Source organism: Sapajus apella, unplaced genomic scaffold, assembly GCF_009761245.1.
Source record: "Sapajus apella isolate SASKATOON/1434 unplaced genomic scaffold, GSC_monkey_1.0 scaffold5466, whole genome shotgun sequence".
Taxonomy (NCBI): Eukaryota; Metazoa; Chordata; class Mammalia; order Primates; family Cebidae; genus Sapajus; species Sapajus apella.
Window position 1 is genome coordinate 1 of NW_022442390.1, and position 4,526 is coordinate 4,526.

The 4,526-nt window shown below is 47.4% G+C and overlaps 1 non-coding gene across 1 annotated transcript; it reads left to right on the forward strand.

Moving 5' to 3' along the window:
• Positions 1-3,389: 3,389 nt before the first annotated feature.
• On the forward strand, positions 3,390-3,554 carry LOC116547916. Its single transcript, XR_004267229.1, has one exon. It is a non-coding gene; the product is annotated as a U1 spliceosomal RNA (small nuclear RNA).
• The last annotated feature ends 972 nt before the right edge of the window (positions 3,555-4,526 follow it).

Below are 4,526 nucleotides of genomic sequence, written 5' to 3' on the forward strand. Positions count from 1 at the left end.
CCACCAAATAGGCTGTCTGGGTCTCTGATTTCAGGCCTTGGCTCTTGAATGACATTTGTGGGCCTCCCCTGGGTCAAAGGGAGGCCACTTCCCTAAAGGGTGAGTCCCAGGCCTGGTGGTATTCACTACAAGCTGACTGAAGGACCCTTGGGTGCTAGGCAGACACGGGCAGCAGCCTGGCCGTACTCTCTGTGTCCCTGTGGTGAACATGAGGAGAGGCTCCACTGCCTGTGGTAAGAGGAGACAAGAGTCAGAAGGACTTTTTTGTGAGGTTTGGGTGCCAGCTCAGCTGCAGTAAAATGGAGCACCAGGTACATTTGTAAGGTTTCTGACTCCAGGCCCTGGCTGCTCTATGGCATCTCTGAACCTTCCTGGGTCCTGGAAGAACCTGACACCCTGAAAGAAAGGACAGAAGCCTGGCTGGCTTTGTCACCTGCTGGTTCCTAGGGCCTTGAATGAAAATAGCAAACAAAGTACCCAAGTAGTGGTTAAAACGGGCCTTGGGTGGGTGGAACCCTATGATGTGTGGCTTCAGATCAACATTGGTGGGCTTGGACAAGATCTGCAAGAAGTGTCTGGATGAACAGGCAGAGAATCTTGTCCTCTTTTCTCACTTTCTTCCAAACAAACAGTCTCTTTCTCTCCGTTGAGCTGTCTAAAGCTGGAGAAGGGGCAACACAAGTATCCCTCTGGCTGCCACTCCTGGGACTGCACTGAGTCAGATCTGAAGCCAGCACATCACTGTGATGCTGGGACATCCCTTCCCATGCAGCTTAGAGCTTGTGGTTCGTTCTTAGTTTCCAAACGCTCCACGTGCTCTGTGTTGATGTGTCTCATCTTATCATCTAGATTGTCTGAGCATCACCATGCATCTCACACGCCAGTCATGTCACCTTTGACACTTAATTACTCTGAATCTCTCTTTCCTTGAAATAAAGAGAAAAGCAACCATCCCTCTCACCTTCCCAAACTGTTGTAAGAAATAAAATGAATAGAACTGTGGTATTTTAGCATTGAAAGAAAATTCAATAATATCCAATCACTCAATTTCTAGGTGGTGAAAGAGGATTCTGAGAAGTTCACAGAGTTCCTTTCCCCAGCTACAGAGCTAGCAATGATAACTAAAGCTGTCTTAAACTTACTGTAGCTATGCTTAGGTGGTGATTCATTTATGGAGCATTTTTACATAACTAATTTAATCATTGTTCATTCACAAATAAGCCCCTGCTCCATGCCCGGCCTGCTCTAGGCAGGGGGATGAAGATTGACACCAAGCTTCACCCTCTCAGAGCTGTGGCATCTCAAGGGGGAGTGGCATGAGGCCCTAATACAAGAGTGAGAGACACAGCAGTTCTGGGGAGCACACAGCAGGGGCTGGGGCCAGGAAAGTTCTCAGACAGATGAGGTCAATGAGAGCCCTGGGCTACAGACAGGAGACTTTTAGGTGAGATGGCAACCAAATTCAAATGGTACCTGTGGTTTTCAACCCCAACGTCAGGCTGTCTCTGCATCGATTTCATGCAAACTAAACACAGAGGGATCGGGGGAGGATTCCTGGTGTTCCCCAGGCTGAGAGGGCTCAGATCTTGGAATGACTCTGGGAAGGAGGTAGCTCAGGGCAGTGGTTGGGACACAGAAGGGCCAGACTGCCCAGGCTCATGTCCTGACTGACTCCTTTCTAGCTGTGTGTCATGGACAATTGCGACAACCTTGCTGTACCTCATTTTCTCATCCGCAAATGGGTAGAATAGGGCAGCAACGAGCACTGAATGGAGTGAAACTTCCAAAGGCTTAGACCATGGCCTGGTATGTAGCAAGTACAGCAAGAGTATTGGATGATGAACTCTTGTGGCCCCATTGGTGAGACAGGAATGGTTATTTCATGCCGGAGTTTACATCGACATTTTAAGAAAGAATGTGGAATCTAAGTGGAGGATCAGAGGAAGCGCTGGGTTTAGATGGAGGCTGAGGAAGGAAGAGGGCAGCTGTGTCAGGAGGAGTGGAGAAATGGGAAGTTCGGAGTTGGCCTGAAGTCCTGACGGGAGAGCCATGGGTTGGGTGCATGAAGAAGAGAATGATGGTTTCCAACTTTATCTATGAATTTTGGGTTTTCACATAAGAAATATAACAACATTTTGTTTCTTTCTTTTTCTTTTCTGTTTTTGAGATGAAGTTGCACTCTGTTGCCCAGGCTGGAGTGCAGTGGTGCAATCTTGGCTCACTGCAATGTCCATCTCCCGGGTTCAAGTGATTCTCCTGCCTCAGCCTCTTGAATAACCAGAATCACATGTGTGTACCACCATGACTGAATAAATGTTTTTCATATTTTTAATACAGACAGGTTTCACCATGTTGGTCAGGCTGGTCTGGAACTCCTGATCTCATGATCTGCCTGCCTCAGTCTCCCAAAGTCCTGGGATTAAAGGCGTGGGCCACTGCGCCTGGCCAACAAAATTTTTAAAAGTCAAAAGATGTAAGAATTTGAAGATACACCTCAACTGTATTCTTCGCTCCTACGAACTGCAGAGTTAGCCCATCATTAACAGAGAGAAAGGCTACGTTTTGGTGATCTCTGTGACAGCTGAAGCCCTGGTTTCCTGGAGATGTCACCGCAGACAAGCACAGGAGGGGTAAATAGGCTCAGCAAACAGAGGAGGCGATGTGCCTGCTAATCGGTTCACCTGCATTCCGCCAGGAAATAAGCCATCTACAAAAATGTGACATGAGAGGAACAACAAATGCCATGACAAGCAGCAAAATGACAGCCAGGCCAGAAGCAGGTCATCTCCTCCCTCAGAACTGCCCACAGCCTGGTGGGATTTGCCCGTGATGCTCAGCCAGCTCCTGCCTGAGGAGGCCTCCCCTGATGACCTGTGTGGACAGCTCACCTGGGGCGTCCCAGCCAGGATTCCACACGTTGTCAAGGCGAGGAAGAGCCCTGGGTCCTCCGCTGTGACACAGGTGTGGACCCAGCACGCTTCGTGTGTGTGGGCAAATTTATAAAGATGGACCAGGCAATATTTGAATTTTTTAAAGTTACTTACAAATATTTTAAATTTTAACTTTTCATATTTTTTTCATAACATGAGACATAAAAATTAGAAACATAAAAATAAACTTTGGGAGTTATGGAAGGCGCTCTCAGTGACATCATGAGTAGGGCGACCACTATGTAAATGAGGCAGCGCAGGGGCTGCTGCTTCACCACCAGCTCCTTCCCCACGAAAGAGCTCCCTGTTGTGGGAGCGAGTCCAGGACTGCTGGTCGGACTTGAGAGTCCCAGCTGGGTGTCAGAGCTAGGAGGGCTCTGGGCTGGGGTACATGGGCCAAGTCACTGCGTGTGTAAAGGGTGAGGCATATGAGGCTGTCAGGCAGAAGTATGTGAGGTTGTGCTTGCCTAGGGGGCCACATATCATGGTGTTGACGCTGTTTTTTCAGGATGAAGGCTTATCCATTGCACTTCAGATATGCTCACTCCTGTGGTTTCCCCGAAGAGAGGAAACTTCACTGCATAACCTGTGGGAGCAAGTGACTGTGTCCAGCTTTTTCACTTACGTCTTTGTAGTGCAAAATCCAGGGGGCAATGAAAAGGGTTGAGTTTCAGTGGGTACCTTGTATGGCGCCTGAGGTAATTGTTAGAGCTGCAAATGTGGGGTACAGATAGTTATGATCTGTTACCATTCTTGCTGTCGTCCTTGGCAGTTTCTTTAACAGATGCCAAGTGGTTGCAGAGCTCTTCTCTTCCTTTTGTAATCAATGATTGCTTCATGGTATCCAGTTTCTCAGGTTCTCTGTGAAAACCTTGTGTTTTCTCATATCCCCCAGAATCACTCTTCACATAGCCTCTGCTTCTAACGGCAGCCCCCACGACAGTGTGCTAGCAAGGAATGTGTTCTCACCTCATAGAACCAGGTACAAACTGTACATAGACAGGCTGTTCTTTAGAATGAAAACAAAGCCTTTGGGGCTTTTAGTGTTCCTGTTGAGTTGTGGACATAACACACTTAATTTGTGGGGTTGTGGACGTAACACGCTTACTTTGTGGTATTGTGGACATAACACGCTTACTTTGTGGAGGTCAACAGCTCTCCCAGTGCCCAGGTGCCCTTGCGCATATTCGCGCAGAGACCCACAAGTCAGAACCGTAGTCTCACCTGGCAGCAGAACACACTGCCATCTACTCCAACTACCTGAACTACTCAGCAATAAAATGAGAAACATTATAGAAACATGAGATAGCATGAATAATTTCAAAAACATGCTGAGTGATGAAGAGTGCATCCTGTGTGGCTCCATCAAGGTGCATTTCTAGAACAGGTAAACTAACCTGTATAGTGACAGAAACTACATCCATCATTGATTTCTGGGGTCAAGGAGTTGGTGGGGGACTGACTGCAAAGGGCACAAAAGGACCTTGGAGTAATAGCTACATCATCGAACTTGAAATGGATGTATTGTACCATATTCAACTCACACCTTAATCAACTTGATTGTAAAAAGTCATAAGAAAACCTCCAAATCTTAAT